Raw genomic sequence first — 19117 nt, 5'->3', positions numbered from 1 at the left:
TTCCGTTAAGTTGGAGTTTACGTATTTTCTGTATCCCCTTCGATCTAGATACCTCTTTTGGTGAAGATAAGGGCTTAACAGGAACATCCTCAATGATCGGTGATTCAGGAGAGTGAAGAGGTCGATGAGTAGGTTTCTTAGTTCGTTTGAGAATACTTGTCTTCGTCCGAACTAACTTCTTGGAAATTTCTTTTTCAACTTTCTCAAGAACTGGTTTTGTAACCGCCTTCTCTATTTGCTCAAGAACAGATGTTTGTTGATCAGATTTCTTAAGTTTCTTCGAAGCTTTCGCATCCTTCGATTTGCCTTCAATCCCTTTTGGCAACAAAACCCGAACTTGAACATTTGGGTTAATATTTGTCAAATATTGAACAAGAATTGGATTAGTAGGATCCACTTTTCGTAACATGGCATCAGGAATTTAGCCACATTAGGAAACAAAATTGGATCATCAGTAACAATCTTGGGGGTTTGATACATTGAGAATTATGCCTTTACATATTTGGATGGTACCAAAATTCCCTCTTTCTCATAGACTTACCTTAAAATCAAGCTCCAATACCTCGCACACGATACACCATTCATGACATTGGTATGAGAAATTCCTGTACCGAATTCTTCCCACAACTGAGTAAAATAGCCGACAATCAGATCATAGTATAGACCTGCAATCATGGCATACACTTCCAATTTTGCTTTATCAAGCCCTGAACTACGACCAGTTAAACATCGAAGAAAAATGCCAAATAAGAATTTCCAGACACATGGCAAAGCAGTTTTGCGAAAATGAATGATTCCGGTGAGTGGTGGTTGATGACCCATCTCATTGAACATGTAAACAATATGTTCAGTCGTAACTTCATAAAACAAACTTTTATTTGGAAGCTTCATGATATTAACAAACTGCCTCTTGGTAAGCTTGTACAATTTGTCATTCGTTAATTAGAATGTCACCACTTTCTTCGTCTTTTAAAACAATGTGGTTGAACTAGTTGATGATAACCAGGTCATAGGTACTGACAATGAAGAAGACATAATCGTTAAAAGAACAAAATGATTGAGAGCAATAATGAACATCTATAATTTTTCAGGATACATCGTAACATCTGGTTGAACCCGAAAGTTGGAGATTTATATCTTCGTCAATGTTTGAGAAGGTTCTTCTTCAGTGGTGATGTTTGATGGATCAACATGACCAGTTGGTGCCGCCATGGTTAGGGTTTCAGAGAAATTTGTGAACAAACGATTACCTTGAGAGAATATTTGCGGAAAATTTGACCAGAGTGAATAAAGTCTTCAATTTATTCCACCAAAATCCTTTTATAATCAATGTAGAGTTTGAATTTGAATCGTTCACCAACGAAAATCTGCCACGTATAGCCTTGGGTATGGGGTAGGTTTTCAGAAAATTCGCCACATCAAAAAAGATCATCATAATCACCTAAAAACTCGTGAGAGACTGAACCATCACATCCGTCGAACGTTTCATTGATCCCAATGAGATAAGAACCATCACTTGACCTTCATTATGTTACCATAAAGCTTTGTCAAAAGAGGAAACTTGAACCTTCGCTATGAGGTAAAGCTCATTCGCTTTTGGGATGAAAAACAAAATCATATGCCAAACTATTCAAAATCTAGGTTTGAGTTGGTATTACCCAAAACCTCGAGGATTTCAGTGCATGTGTGTGCCAAAGAAATAGCGAGAATCGAATTTCAAAAAAATGTGTGTATAGTGACATCAAATAATATTCGATGTAAAAGCAGTTGGATTCCTGGGAAAAGATCACTTCATTCGACATCAAGAGAGATGACGAACTCCTTGTGTGGTATCCCGTGAAGTACAATCGAATACTCCTTAATGAGTATAAAAGGGCTTCTTTTTGCACAGGCTTCAAAGGTTGGCTCACTTTTATTCAAAACCACAACTTAACATAAGTGTGAGTTAAATGAACAAAATTACTCGTATGACTAGCGTAGTCAGGAACAAGTGAGGTTGAGTAAAGTATTAAAGTGACAAGATTTCGAAAAGATATTTAGACTGAAATCATATTCCAAAAAATAAGAGTTGGATATTTTTGGGCAAAATGTCTTGGTGACAGAACATTTTGTCAAGACCACGCAATACAAAAGGAATATGATTCTGAATATCGAAATGTGGTACAAGTTAAAACCTTGAACATAAAGTTCACCGTCAACTCCATAAGAATTGATATTGTTGGGTTTCACCATCATCATGGAAAAATGAATTCGGATCATAAACACTGACTTGTGCAATATCTACATTCTGGTTGGTTTCTACCAGAGATGTCGAGGATATGTAGTGATGTGTGTGATCATGAAGAATTTTTTGTGAAAAAGATTGGAGCAGAAAGCTCATTGTACCTCTGCAAATGATATGGACTTAGTAGAAATCTCTTTACTCAAAATGAGAAGAGAAAGGTAGTTCTTCAACTAATGTGAATATAACGTGGTTGGGAAGGAACACTCGTAGTGAGAGATCCATTAAGGCTTCAAAGCACATTGATTATGTGAGGCTTCTCGTCATCATACAACAACATGCTTCTAGGGACACCTAACTAGTGCAATAGTTCGATATCATACTTGTCCCTGTTGAACAAGCGTCCAAGATCTAGACTTTTATAATGTTAGCTTGCTAGATCTAAGGATTTGTCTCATTTTCTTCAAATATGAGATAGTTGGAATGGTATGATTCCGTTAAGTTAGCAACTTTATGGATCCTTGAGGTCCTTTGAGTGTTATATGGTTCAGATTTGGAATTTGATTAAGTATTGGACCCATGCATGCGATCTTTGATATTATTCCTTCATGTTTGTCCTAGTTGGGGCCTTAGACTCATAATGGGCATGTATGGCTACAAAGCATCGATCTTTAGGTGATGTTGGATGTTAGGAGGCTTTTTGGAAAGATTGGATGAATGGATTAGTGGATTAAGAATTGAATCTAATATGCTGAGAAAACCAGTTTCATGACATGACACCCTGGTTGTCAAGACATGACGAATGGGGCTTTCCCTAATTAATTTGGATTGATTCTATCACGATGTGATAACCTGTACATCATGGCGTGTCGATTGTTTGGATCGAGACTGAGTTGAATCATAATTGATTTAGGACCGGGTTGAGTTCATTTCCCACGATGTGACCATGAGCTGGTCATAATCTGAGGGTCAGGTAATGGAAGTGTTAACCGTTGACTTTGACCTGATTTGACTATTGATCAAAAGGGATAGTTTTAGAGGTTAGAATAAGGTAGGACCTTGTTTGATTCGTTAAGTGTGTTCTGGCACCATTTGCGTGGCATTAAGTTATGTTCTTAGTCGACTTCGTGAGACAGATGAGTCTTCTCACTATATTGTGCAGGATGCTAGCTGTCCTTATGACTTGCATTAACAAGATGGGCTAACCCTATTCGTATGTTGGGTTGGACCCATTTGTATGTTGGGTTGGACCCATTTGTATGTTGGGTTGTGTCCGTGTGTATGTTGGGTTGGGCCGTTTATATATGGGTTGGTGTTAGGGCCATGATCCTTACAATATTCAGGATCCTCAAACATCCAAGATCATCAGCTACCTTAGGATCCCGACTAATTACCGTTAATATTAATATTTATAACGGTCATATTTTGTCTATAACTAACAGGTGTGCATAATTAGTCAAGGGAAGACCAATTCTCAACGAAGAATCATCTCAACTATGCTAAAGACCCAGAATAATTGGTCAAATAACGTTCGTGAAACAAGTCATAGAGGATCCCAAAAATATCGAACATCTTGTTAGCTAGCTTAAACTATAAATTGACACTTGTATTTTGCAAACCACACACAACTCTAGAACCTAAGCTTACAGTACAAAATTACTTACTCATTTTTACTAAGAACTCCTTGTAATCACCATTTTATATTGATAAAATCATCAAGGCAGGTGATCATTATCACCTCCCATGGTTTTGTGTCAGAGATCCTAGCAAGGATCAAGGGCTTTCCATGTAAACCATTGTGTCACTTTCGTTTATCATTTGCAATTACATATTCTGAACATCACAGCCTCTCATTCAATTTGGTTGATTAACACTTGTGTGGCTTTTGACCAAAACAATTAGGCATCTACCGTGGGGCCCTAGTGTTCGAAATCCTTGAAAAAATCATGTCTACACAACTGATCCTTTCTTCATCCTCTGCTCCTTCCATTCGAACTAAAAACCATCCACCTCCTCCGAATGGGCCCCCTACTCAGAGGAAAACGCCTGACACTTCCAAGAAAAACACCACTCCGGTCACTAACCAAGGAAGTTTGGGATCCCCAGGACTCCAGGATCCAACTGCCTCGGTCACTACCACAGAACTCTCCGCTATGATGAAGAAAATGTCGCAATGGGTGACTCAACAGTAGGATGAGAATAGAGCTCTGCTCAAAGAAGTGGAAAGGATGAAGGTGCAATTCCAGAAGTCCCAGGGAAAAACGCTCACAGTTGTGCAACCAAGGATCATGAACTTTGGCGATGTGGGATCCTCAGAGATTCACCAGAAGAACACAGTTCTTGCCACTGTGGTGTCGCCCTGGGGGAAAACTATAGACAACTGAGCATCTATAATCAATAATCTCAATGAGCCTTTCAGTACTCCTAGAAACCTTGATTCTAGTAACTTCTTAAACAACAATGTTATTAATACTAACTATACTATTGTTGATGCAGGAATAAATCCAAACATGGCCAGGGAACTTCAGTAAATAAGGCAGATGATCTCAAGCGTACCCGGAGTGGTACAACCCATACCAGAAGCATCTCCTACATGTCACAGGATCTCGAGATTTTCTCCAGTGATAGCCGATACCAAAGTTCCAAAGCTCTTCCAAACCCCCAACATGAAGCTATACGATGGAACTACAGATCCTAAAGAGCATATAGCCCAATACAAGGAAATGATGGAGATTATTCCATCCCAGGACACTTGAAGGAAGCTTGCCTATGCAAATGATTTGGTTCAACCCTTACAAGACACATGTTCAAGTGGCATCTTTATTGAAACTAACCACCCAAAAGGAACCCAACCTCACCAAGCCATGCTCCTAAGCTACCTGTACAAATCAAAAGGAATCCAACAAAGAAACAAGTGTCATCAACCGCCTCGTGAGGTGACAAGTTGTACACAACCAAAAAGAAAACACACCATTCCCGTAAGGGTCATCCATGCAAATCATGATAACAACATATTCAAGAAGAAAAATAAATTAATAACATGATATCATAATTTATTCAATCATATAGTTTTCAACTTAACTCAACCGATTATCACATATAATGTAGTTTGCCGTTTATTATATGTAATTTTTAATTCAACCGATTAATTACTTTGGGGTTCCTTAAGGAGAGTCTACCCAACAACTTAACCTCGTTCACTACTCGTGTGCTCAGCCAATTTAGTGCTCTAAGTGGCTCATGACTTCCAACCGAATACACCAACCCCAAGACTTCCACTTTCGCTACTATGGCCAGCAAAGTATAAGTACTTCACAGTGTCTCTCAGGATCGGTTCAAACGGTGTCAATTCTACCGATACACCTCCTGATTCCCATGTGAGGTTTGATCCGACCACACCATAAAGCCAACACCACTCCAGTTCTCGTACACCGAGGTACACACGAACCACGTATTACACGACCATCTAGAAAGTTCGTGCAACTAACAACCGATAATGCTTAAGCTCTTTCAACCTATTAAACTTTCAAGGTTCTACCCATGTCACCGTTTCACCCCGCAAAAGCATGCATACAACAAAATAATCATGTTACTCATACAACTCAAAATGAGCAATTAACATGTAATAAAGTTCATCAAGATGTCACCATACTTTAGCATATGACTACCAATTCATGAAACATCGTATCCACATGCAATTTACAACTATCACATAACATGAATTTCACCATATCAACCTATACCAAGGCGCAACCATACACAAGATGCAAACAACATATTTTCAACAATTATCACAAGCATATATAAATCTAGCATGATTCCTAATTTGCATCAACAATCCACCTATGAGATGTGGTTTTCGGTTATGCACTAAAGTCAACAAAAATTGTCGACACACCTTGTGTTCTAAGCGATTTCTCATTTTTATTTCAAGTCTTGACCCTTCTTGTGTTGTCAAGTTTTCACCTAATAACCACACATACCACATCAAAATGGGGTCCAAGTTTCATTAACACCTTTAATTTCTTAATGGGTTACATATTTTTTTAAAGTTTCACAGCTTGACCATTGTTCAGTGTTTTGGTCATAAAATAGAATTTGTAACTCCGATTAAACTGAATCTGGACTTTTTGAAAACTAGACTCGACTTCCTACATTGTATACAGATAGGGGTATCGGCCAATTCTACTTAGATTAGCAGATAGAGCCCTTGCAAGATGGGGAAAACTTGTTGTGCAGATGTCCAATAATCGCCAAAAATCACCATATGATTTATGACTTGGACAAAGGATTAAAGACACACGAATTAGCACACCAAAAGCTTGAATGAAGGTATTAAGACATAAATTAAGTGGTTTATGAAAAGACCAAAGAATTAACTAAAATATGATTGAAAGTAAGATGCCCTAATGCACCAACACCAAAAATCTACATACACCAATAAAGACTTCTTTTAGTTCAAATCAAGATACATGTAGGGATGGACCTTTAGTGACATTTAGACACACATTATGTGGTTTTAAAGTTTGTTGTTTCAGCCTCCAAGCCATGGTTTTGAAGACCAAAAATACAAACAATTCTACAAAGAGTTGTGAGCACTTTCAAGCTAGACTTTTAACAATCTTGGTTTGTCCAAACAACAACATAATTACCTACATATCACGGCCTCTAGGGGCTGTTTTGAGGCTCATATGGAGATTTCAAAACATGATTTTTATGAAGAGAATTTTTTACATAGGAACATACATATTTTGGTGATTCAAGAACCAATAGGCAATTCACCAAAAGAAAAACAATTCAATCCATGATTGTAGTAAACTCATCAAGCATGGATTCGATCAATTCATCAAATAGTGGGAACAAAAACATGATTTGAATTTTGAAGTGAAAGAGTGCATGACTAAACTCCAAAAGAGGGACCAATTTGAATCTAATTGAAGTACGAACTTAATAGGAAGGAGATTCAGGGAATTACTAAGATGAATGACCGATTCAACAAGTTTGGAGCAAGAAATCGGAGCCACAACCCTTGCTATTGTGATCGATACCCCAAAGCAAGACCGATTGGGACTTGCTTGCTAATGTTCACAACCAGCCCCTGCCATTTTCTTCTTCTTTCTTTCTTCCAGTCGACGCACCCCCCAGATAGAAGGGGTCGATCGATTTTTCTTTTCTGCTCCTTGCTCGACGATTAGAACAACTCGCCATGAACCATTTTTTTTCTGTCGATGTCCAACAAGTAACAAGGCAGGGGGACGGGCTTGAGTTTGCTTCTTATTTCGCTCGATACAAGTAAATGGATACGGGAACAAAATCAATTCAATCCTATGGGGGGTTATACCCGATTTTCACTTCCCAACCCCTAAAAATTTGATTTTTAGCACCTTTCAACCCTAACCCTAGGCAAGTTTACAATACAAGTTTCTTTTTATGACATCTCAACCCCTTAACTTAGATTTATAACCTTCCATGAATTATAACCACATAATTAAATTATTTCACCCTAAATTATTATTATATTTTTTCCACTTAATATTATTTAATTTTATTTTTAGAATAAAAGAATAAATCGAGTAATAGAACTAACCTTACTGACGGAAGGAAATTTGGGTCGTTACACAAAAAGGCATTGACCATTAGGTCGTGTCCCTGAGGATTCGATCCTGCTTCCTTGTGCTATATTTTTAGTGCAACCAGCAGTGATAATTTACTTGTTTAATATAGGCGCGACAACGTGTTAATAAATTGGCACCGCTGTTGGGGACACAGTGCTTTCTAATAGTTTTAAGCCAAGAATTTTTCGTTCAGGTACACCTTTAGTTTTTGATCCATAAATCGAGCGAACTGCAAGGAAATTGAAGAAAGAAGCAACAAGAAAGAAACAATCAATTGGTCTCTATGGTTCATCATCTTCCATACCCCCAGAAACCTCCACACCACAAGGCACTCCCTTGTGGAACGAGTCAGATCCATTTATTCCAAAAGTACCCCCATCTTCTCCTCAAAACAGCCCATATAAAACTTACTCCCCACCCTATTCCGTTAAATCTAAACCCACGGATTCTTCATAATCCGAATCTGAAGAATCAGACATGAGTGGAGACAAAGCAGAGAAGACTCTCAGATAGTGTGCCACTCAAGAGGTCAACCAACAGCCCCTTTTCATCACGTTTCCAAAAGCCCATAACTTTGAACTTAAATCTGGGCTAATTCACCTTCTTCCCACTTTTAGAGGATTGGAAAACGAAGACCCACATAAATTCCTCAAGGAATTTCATGTGGTTTGTTTAGGAATGAAGCCTCATGCTGTCACAAAACATCAGATAAAGTTAAGGGAATTCCCCTTTTCACCTCAAGATTCAACAAGGGAATGGTTATATAAACTCCCATCTGGTTACATCACCACTTGGACAGAACTCGCGAAGCTGTTTTTAGAGAAATATTTTCCAGAAACGCGAGTTTCCAGTCTTAGAAGAGAAATACTTGGTATCAAACAAGGAAAAAGAGAAGCTTTACATACTTACTGGGAAAGGTTCAAGAAGCTTTTGGTTCGGTGCCCCCAACATGGGATCAGTGACTATCAACTCTACAACTGTTTCTTTGAAGGCCTGACACCCATGGAGAGGCGCTTGATAAATGCTTCCAATGATGGTTCCTTGGGTGATATGATACCAACTAAAATCAGAGAACTTATTGAAAAGTTGGCGATCGAGTCTAAACATTCCGGAAATAAAGACGAGTGGTATCCAGATCAGCCAAGGAAGTCAGTAATGTTCATATGGAAGCTCAGATGTCTGAATTGCCGAAAGTTGTTCTGCTTCTGACAAAGGAAAAAATAGTTGCAAAGAAACCATATGGTATATGTTTGAAGACGAAACATCCAACAGATATGTGTCCATTACTACAAGTGGATACAACTACAGTAAAAGTTGTTGGAGGCTATCAGAATAATTTTCAGCATAAACAACAATATCATATCCCATCCGGATTCCATCAGCAACGAAATTATCAGCAGTTGGGCTTTCAGCAGAACTTTCAACAACCTAATTTTTAGAATCATCAATAATAGAATTTTCAGAATCAGAACACAAATCAACAACTCAGTAGTTCTTGGCCTTAGAAGATATAGTAAAGAGTCTTTCCATGAGCGCCCAAGCATTCCAGACCGAAACCAGAGTTAGTATCAAAAATCTGGAACAACAGGTATCTCAACTTGCCACTTTTGTGGGTCGTCTGGAATCTCAAGGAAAGTTACCAGGTCACACTGAAAACAATCTGAAGCATCATGTGATTGTTGTTTCCATGAGAAGCGGGAATGCATATAAAGGTCCAAGTGCATTTGATCCAGAAGAAGTTGAATAAGAGTGTGAAGAGGTTCTAGTTGAAGTGGAAGATGTAAAAGAGCCTGAAAAAGTTGAAGAAGAAGAGTTTGAAGAGGTCTTGGTTGACGAAGCAGCTGAAGAAGATAAAGAAAAAGAAACTCCAACACTACCCAAGCAAATTCTGAAAGAATACAAGCCACTACTGCCCATCCCATCGCGACTGGGGAGCACCAAACGCAAGCGTAAGGACAAGGATATCATGGACATTTTTCGCAAAGTTAAGGTAAATATCCCGTTACTTGATGTTATAGAATACACTCCTCGTTATGCTAAGTTTTTAAAAGAATTATGTGTTTCAAAGAAAAAACTGAAATTTAATGAGATTTTAAGAGTTGGCAAAAATATTTCTTTAATTTTACAAAAAGGTTTGCCTCCAAAGTGCAAGGATCCGGGGATTTTCTTAGTTCCTTGTAAATTAGGAACCTTGATTTTCCAAAAGTCATGCTTGATTTAGGAGTTTCGGTCAATGTCCTTCCCTTTTTTGTTTTTGAAAAAATAAAATTGGGAACTTCACAAAAGACTGGGACAATTATACAGTTGGCTAACCACTCGACAGTACACCCAAAAGGTGTGCTGGAGGATGTTCTTGTCCAAGTGGATAATATAATTTTTCCCACTGATTTTTACATTTTGGACATGGGAAACTTGAACACTTCAGATACAAACTCTATTATTTTGTGAAGGCCTTTAATGAAAACTATAAAAACAAAAATTGATGTTTTTAATGGCATGATTTCAATGGATTTTGATGAGCAAGTGGTTAAATTTCAAATTAATAATGATAATTTTCCTTCTGAAAATGTTTTTGTCAATTATATGGGTACCAGCACTCCTTTGTTTGAGGGATGTTGTGAGTTTTCTGATGTCTCTGTGAAATAAATTTTTTTAGATAGGAATTCATCTGATAATATATCCAATGAGCTGGCAGAAGATAAGCTTGGGGAGGTGGAAGAGGTTGAGCTGAAATCTGCTACGGAAGAAGAATAAAAAAAAAGAAACTAAAAAGAAAAAAACTTTTGGAAGAAGAAGATGTAAAAGAGATGATTTCTGTTGAGGATGTTTCTGGTACAAATCTGAAAAGAATAAAATATGAAGAATTTGAAGAGAAGATCTCTGTAAAGAAAAAGAAGAAGATTAGAAAATGGAAGAAGTCTAAAATTAATTTGAAAGATATATCTTAAGACAATTTGGAGTTCACGGCTATTGAGCAAGTTCAAAATCCGCCAATATTGCCATATTTGAAGGGATCTGGAGTCACAAGAAAAAGAGTTGAGCTTCAAGGAAGTCTTAACCACACCAATTCATAAATCTGGTTGGGCAAAGTTGAGCCAACGACTTTAAAAATGGGCGACTTTCCGGGAGGCAAACTGATGAGTAGTTTTTAGTTTTTATGCTTTCAATAAAGAGATGGTCGCAGTTCCAAGAAGGCTTGGGGAAATCAAAGGATCGACAGAGTTGCTGGAATTCATATTTTTCGCTACAACTTCGTCAAAATCAGATTTCTGCAACCTTATCAGGTACATTCTTTTCTAACTGTAACCCTTTTGTTTTTATATTCTTTATTGAGTTGTTCATTCCTCTATAAGCATTGAGGATAATGCATCGTTTTAAGCTTGGGGAAGGGGATGGTGTAAAAATTTGCATTTTTTCTAAATTTTAATTTTTCAGTTTTTTTTAGTTAAATTTTTCAAAATTTTCTTTTTTGCATTGCATTTGCATACTAAAAATTCGAAAATCCAAAACAATATTTTATTTTCTGTTTTTATCTTTTTTGCATTCATACACAAAAAACCCAAAAAGATTTTTATTTCTGGTTATTTTTTATTTTATGCATATCAAAACAATTGAGCTATTTTACATGAGATGAGGATATTTTTTACATTCTGTAGCTCTGTTAAGATGAAGTGTGATAGTTACTGAAAATAACGGTCTCATTACAATCAATTTTAAGAATTATCTTTTCAATTGCTTTACATGTTTTCAATATGAACCAACACATGAGTTAGATAATTTTTACAATGGAAGTGTAGGGTGGAAAAACGAACAGTGTTCTGAAAATAATTTCCTTGAATGCCTTACAAAGAACCTAGATTTGATAACCCTTATCATTCCACAAACTACTGAACCCTATAGTTCCTGTGCCTTTTGAGGTTGGAAGGGAACTCTTGTTATTTATCATCATTTTTAAAGTATTGAAGATATGGTGGGCCTCAAAGTAAAATCCACGCCCAACCAATATATTTGTTAGAAATGGTACATCAAGCAACTTGAAGAAATCTGCAATTCAAAGACAAAACCAACTCGAAATCAAGAAGCAAAAAAGTTAAATCTGAAGAGTTGATCAAGACAAAGAAGAAGTGTGGTATAATGAGATTGATCCCTCGATAGTGGAATCATAGGGGTAAGCTTGGATTACCTGTCCAAAATGGAGCTTACCGCGTTTACTGAACGAGTTTGGAAAAAAAGGAAGGGTTGGTCAAACTAAGTTTTTATCAATGAATTTTCATGACATGATTTTTAAAAATACACTGTTTTGACAGATTTAATTCAACGTAAAAATTATTCTCAAGCTTGGTTTGACTTATTAAATATGAAATCTGAATCGTTAATATAAAGTATTGAGACTATTCTCTAAGTAGTGATTTCATTGGAGCTTCCTCATTGTAAAATCTGATCATGTGAACAAAAAAAAGAATGAAGTGTTTTAATAAAGTTTAAATTTTTAGTTTCCTTAATCTTGTTTTAGTTTTTGTTCTAAGTTCCTTTTTATGTCATCTACATCTTTCCACATGTTTATAATGTTTTAATCATTTTTCTTACTTGAGGGCAAGTAAGGTTTAAGCTTGGGGAGATTTGTCAGATGTCATTTTATGCATCTTATAGGGTAGTTTTTATTGTCATTTTAGCATCATATTTTGTACATTTTATGTCAATTTCAGATTGTTCGAGAGGAGCAGAACTTTAGGAGCAATTAAATGCATGTTTGGAGATTAAAATGGAGGTTGGAACTTATGGAGTATGTTGAGGAATGCTTGCAGGATGCTTTGGTCAAGAAACATTCACCCGAATTAATCACATGAAGATAGAATCTGCAATTTAGCTTTGACCCCTTGTCAATATTTCGACGATATCTCATGAATCGTAACTCCGATTGACGCGATTCAAAATGATCTGAAAAGTAGACGGAATTTCGAACGTCTTAGGCAAAACATGCGATCACAACTCTGGTCCATGCGATCGCATGGAGCCTTTATGCAATCACATGTTTGGTCGCAACTTGGATTCGAGGTTTTATAGTGCCAAAAATTCATCCGGAAGTAAAAAATGAAAACATGCGATCGCAGCTTTCTCTCTAAGCGATCGCAGGTATCCTAAAAAGTGCCAAAATAGCATCCTACTTCATTAAAAAGACTCATGAGGCATTTTCTTCAAAACCTGCAATCGCAACTTTGATACATGCGATCGCATGCGCGTCGTTTTTGCCGTTGGACGTATAAATAGACCCTCATAACCTTCCAGTAACCTAAGTTGGAGATTCCAAAGGTACCAGACGACGAAAATACGATTTTGGAGGCGTTTCTTCTCCGATTTCAATGATTTCTGAAGATCCGAAGACCGTGGATCATCTCCTTCAAGTAGATTAGTAAGATTAGTTGTTTGATGTCTCTTTTCATTTGTTTTTATCAGAGTTTAGCCATGTCTGGATAAAACCTTAGTTTTCAGTTCTGCAAAGACAAGTACTTTTCATGTGATTGATCATTAGATCTGGTTTTTGATTTGCGTTTCTATCTAGATTCTTTAGTTTTCATCTTAATGAGTGTTTGATTTTGATTCTTGTTAGTTTGATCACCTAGCTAGGGTTTTATCATTCCAGTTAATCAGTTATATAATACATAATTACTCTTATCAACTAGTAATAAGTAACAAGTAATAAATCGGTTCCGTGTTTGGGATTTTGACATTATTATAAGCTGAAAAATCATATCTTTACGCTTCCGAGCTTATGAGAAGTATTGGATATTGCTGAGAATTTTACAAAGAACTTAATGCAATTTTTCTGATTTAATTAAGAGCTTGTTTAATTGAACAGTAAAAAAGTTATGGTTAACTGAAGAGCTTGTTTTGATTAACTAGTTTAGGTAAAAGAGAAATTACTAGAGCTTGATAGTTTTTCTTAGTACCAGCTTATATAGAACGCATCTCAAATAGCCAGATCTTGATCAGTTACATGATTAGGAAAGTTGCATCAGAACTGAAATCGTTTTATATTGATTTTTGTTTAATTTAATATCACTGCATTTTTAGTTTGTAGTTTAATTCAAAATCCCCCTTTTATATTCTGATTCTTGACTAGATGTGCCTGATGCAAAAAGACATTGACCATTAGGCAGTGTCCCTGAGGATTTGACCCTGCTTCCCTGTGCTATATTTTTAGTGCAATCAGTTGTGATATTTTACTTGTTTAATACGCGCTCAGCAGCGTGTTAACAGCCACTGTTGTAGAAGCCTTCAAAATGGGACTTAGGAAGGACTCACCCTTCTATGAAGACCTTGTGATGACCCCATGCAAAAGATTGGATAAGTTCAGGTGTCGGGCATTGAGGTTCATAAGGCTCGAAGAGGATAGAGAAATCCAAAAGAGAAGCGATCCTTCGAGTCAATATGGGAATCCTAATAGAAAAAGCCGAGTCCTAGACTCCAAGATCCTACAAAGCGAAGCCTTATTCCAAACTGGATCATCATGGGGCCAATGCCCTCGAGGATGAGGGGGAAGTGGAAGAACCTCCTAAGATTATTGGCTATTGTTTTTATGTGGATATTTCAGGTGTAATTCATGCTATGCAAGATCTTGGAGACAAATCAAGATGGCCGAAGACAGATAACAAACCCACCACTTGGAAGGATAAGACCAAATGATGCGTTTATCATGAAGTCTTCGTCCATATCACGGATGACTATAGCCCTGAGAAAAGAGATCAGTTACCTCATCAGCAAAGGAAACCTCAAAGAAATTCTTGGGAGAAAAAGAGAAAGATCAGGGGAACGTACGAGATGATCACAAGATCCCGGAATAACCATGATCTCCACCCCCAGACGCTAAAATAATAAATGTTATCTCAGGTGGATCTAACATCTGTGGTACCTCTTATTCTCAAGCGAAAAGACACACCAAAGTCTCTAAAATCGAGTAGGAAGACAAGTCGCGGAGGAATACCATGGTCAGTAATGAGAAGGAGATCACGTTCGACGAGACGGACATGGAAGGAATTCAGGATCCTCACCATGACGAACTCGTGATAACGCTATATATGGCTAACCATTTCTTCAGAAGGATCTTTTTGACGGAGGATCCTCGGTCAACATAGTACTCCTAGACGCTTTAAAAAATGGATATTCCTGAATCGGAGATAATTAAAAGATCCCCGATCCTCATAGGATTTAGCAGGGAGAAAAAACATACAATTGGGGAGATAAAGCTACCAATATACATTGAAGGGGTAAATTATGAACAAAATTTCTATGTTATTGACACCCTATCTTCTTTTAATGTGATACTAGGTAGGCTATGGATCCATGAAATGAAAGTAGTGCCATAAACTTACCATCAGTGCGTGAAAATGCCTACTCCATGAGGGACAGTAAAGATCATGGGAGATCAACAAGAAGCCAAAGAATGTTATAAAACCTCCATGAAATCCACAACCAGACCTCAGCAAGCATAGCAATTAAGACATGGGCACGACATGTTCTAGAAACAAAGGAGCAAGACGTGAAGGAAGTGCCCCTGGGCAGTGAGGATCCTGAAGCCAAACTTCTCATAGGATCCTCAATGCCAGAACATATCGAGCAAGATCTATTGAACTTCCTAAGAACCAAAAGCAAGACATTCGCATGGAAACATAGAAAAGAGTATTATTACTCATAAACTTAATATTGATCCTTCTTTCAAACCAATACACCAAAAGAGAAGGAAGTTTCCACCCGAAAGGAACCAAATCATTCAAGAAGAGGTAGAGTAACACCTCAAAACAGGGATGATCAAAGAAGTGAAGTTCCCAAGATGGCTAGCTAACGTGGTTGTCGTACAAAAGAAAAACGGCAAATGGCAAGTGTGTGTAGACTACACGGATCTTAATAAGGCTTGACCTAAGGATCCTTTCCCCCTACCAAACATTGACTCCATGATAGACATGACGGCTGGCCGCAAGCTCTTGACTTCCATGGATGATTCAGCAGGATTCCAACAAATCCAGATGGAGCCATCCAATCAGGGGGACACGACATTCACAACACCAACATGTATATGTTGTTACACTATAATGCCTTCCGGTCATAAAAATGCAAGTGCAACATATCAAAGGTTGGTGAATCGGATGTTTAAAGATAAGCTGGGGGACACCATGGAAGTTTATATTAACTACATGGTAGTGAAGTCAATGAATGCCGAAGATCACCCCAAAGACCTTAGGGAATCATTTGACATCCTGGACGAATACAATATGAAGTTGAACCCACTCAAATGTCACTTTGGAGTCAGGCAAGTTCCTTAGATACATGGTAACCAAGAGAGGGATAGAAGTAAGCTCGGAACAGATTAAAGCAATCATGGAACTGAGATCCCCATCTTCAACAAAAGACATCCAAAGGCTAACCGGAAGAGTAGCAACACTCAATAGGTTCATTTCAAGATCCTCGGAAAGGTGCAAGCCCTTTTACAAAATCTTGAAAAAGAACAAGAAATTTGAGTGGAAGGAGGAACACAGGAAAGCATTCTAGGAACTCAAAAAATATCTGAGTTATGCACCACTACTATTAAATCCTATAGATAAAGAACCACTTCTTCTCTACCTCACAGTATCTTCAAATGCGGTAAGTGTCATTCTGGCTAAAGATCTTAACGGGGATCAACATCCTATCTACTATGTAAGGAAAGGTCTCATGGATCCTGAGACCAGATACTCTCACCTCGAAAAATTAATTATTGCCTTAGTAACTGCTTCTACTAAACTAAGACATTATTTTGAAACATATACTATACACGTAAAAACTAATTATCCTCTTAAGAATGTCATGAGAAAATCAAAAATGTCGGGGAGAATGGCAAAATGGTCGGTGAAGCTAAGCACATTTGACATCAGAAACGAACCAAGATCGGCCATAAAATCACAAGAATTAGCAGACTTTGTGGCTGACTTTAGTTATGATCTACAAAACGAAGTAGAAATGGAAGCCAAACATCTCCTAGAAGATGAACACTTGGGAAAATGGACGTTGTTCATAGATGGAGCTTTAAATAAAAAAGGAACAGGCTAAGGATCATACTAAAGTCACCACAGGGGGACATCTTACCCCAAGCAGTTAGTTGTGAATTCAAGACTACCAACAATGAAGCAGAATACGAAGCACTCATCATGGGACTACAATTGGCTAAGGATCTTCAAATCAGGGATCTTCAGGTATTTGTTGATTCATTATCACTAACCAATCACTTCATCAGATCTTATGTAGTGAAAGGTTAAAGACTAGCATTATATTTAGAGATCCTCAAAAAATTAGCTTCTAATTTCGAGAACTTTAGCCTAACCCAAGTTCCCAGAGAAGAAAACACAGAAGCAGACGCATTAGCCAATTTAGGGTCCTCCCTTAGAATCCCATCAGAGATACAGATTCCTATAACCCATATAATAAACCTAGCCATAGAAACCGTATCTAACAAACCAGAAGATCCCAAGCATTCAACAAGTGTAGCATCTATTGAAGATCCTGGCCCCAGGATCCCTCCTCAAAGGGACCTTGATGAACCGGATCCTCCTCAAAGATATCCACAACTATGGACACAACCCATTATGGAGTATCTCCAAAATGGCACGATCCCACCAATAGAAAAAAGCGAGCGAGCATTCAGAACAAGAGTCTCAAGATTCGTCGTAATCCAAGGTAAACTCTATAAAACATCCATGGCAGGTCTGTACCTTAGATGCTTGGAAGATCCTAATGCTACATAAGTATAGAAAGACATACATGAAGGAGACTGTGGAAATCATATTGGGGGCAGACCTTTATGCTCCAAGATACTAAGAACATGATACTACTGGCCGACCATGAAGAGAGATTCTTTTCTACATGCTAAAAAATGTGATGCTATCCAAAGACATAACAACATCCTGCATCAGTCGGCAGAATCACTACATCCAATTGTCTCTCCTTGTCCATTCATGAAATGGGGAATGAATATAGTGGAAAAACTACCAATATCCCCATGAGGAAAAGTCTTCATGCTAGTGATGACTGATTACTTCTCAAAGTGGATCGAAGAAGAGGCTTTCGTTTGGGTAAGAGACAAAGAAGTAGTCTCATTTATTAAACGCAATATCTTGACCAGGTTCGGGATCTCGGCTAAGATCATATACGACAATGGATCCCAATTCATAAGAAAAAGGACAACAGACTTTTTCACAAGTTGGGGAATCAAAATGATAACTTCGACTCATATTCATCCCCAAGCTAGTGGTCAAGCGGAATCCAACAATAAAATTATAGTAAACAACTTAAAGAAAAGATTGGACAATAAAAAGGGAAGATGGGCAGAAGAACTTCCTTTCGTCCTATGGGCAGATAGGACTGCCTCCAAAGTAGTCATGGTTCAAACCCCCTACTCATTGGTGTTTGGAACAAAAGCAATGATCCCTACTGAAGTAGTAATCCCGACAGCAAGATACTTGCTGAAAAACCAAGAGAATAACGACAGGATCCTAGCACAGGATCTTGACACTATTAACGAACTTAGGGATCTTGCCAAAATACGCATTGCTGCTTATCAACAGAGAATCACCAAGGCTTACAATAAAAACATAAAAGTCAGAAGGTTTCAAATAGGAGAGACTTGGCATCAAGGAAAACATTCCAAAACACCAAGGATCCCAATGCATGTAAATTAGCTCCTAAATGGGAAGGACCTTATCTCATAGATGTTGAAGCAAGGAAAGGAGCATATTGGCTAGTAACACTCGAAGGAGATGTTATACCAAGATCATGGAATGTTATACACCTCAAAGCATACTACATGTAAGTAGGGTCGACTGATCCACGACAAAACCAAGGTATACGTTTTCTTTACCTTAAAATTTTTGTTGTTACTTATTTTCTCCTCGAATACATTACTAACTTAAGCATCAGAGGGGCATTAGCTAGACTAACACCCACCCCTAGCTAACATTTTCCATGCAGAACAACACACAGCTAAGGATCTCCATAAGCTATGATCCTGAAACATGAAGGACCCTCGGGGTCGAAGATCCTGAAACCCAAGGATCCCCCGAATCTCATAATACAAGGATCCTCGAGGATGAAAATCTCTAAACATGATGATCTTGACATACGAAGTAATGGGTTTTGAGCATAACATCAATCCTATGGTGTTCATGCAACCCTAATTGCTTGGATCTAGTTTTTCTACTTTAAACATGCAATAAACTTCCAAGACTTATAAACCCTAGATCTATCATACAATTAA

This window comes from Lactuca sativa, chromosome 5, assembly GCF_002870075.4.
Source record: "Lactuca sativa cultivar Salinas chromosome 5, Lsat_Salinas_v11, whole genome shotgun sequence".
Taxonomy (NCBI): Eukaryota; Viridiplantae; Streptophyta; class Magnoliopsida; order Asterales; family Asteraceae; genus Lactuca; species Lactuca sativa.
Note: the sequence above shows the minus strand (reverse complement) of the source record.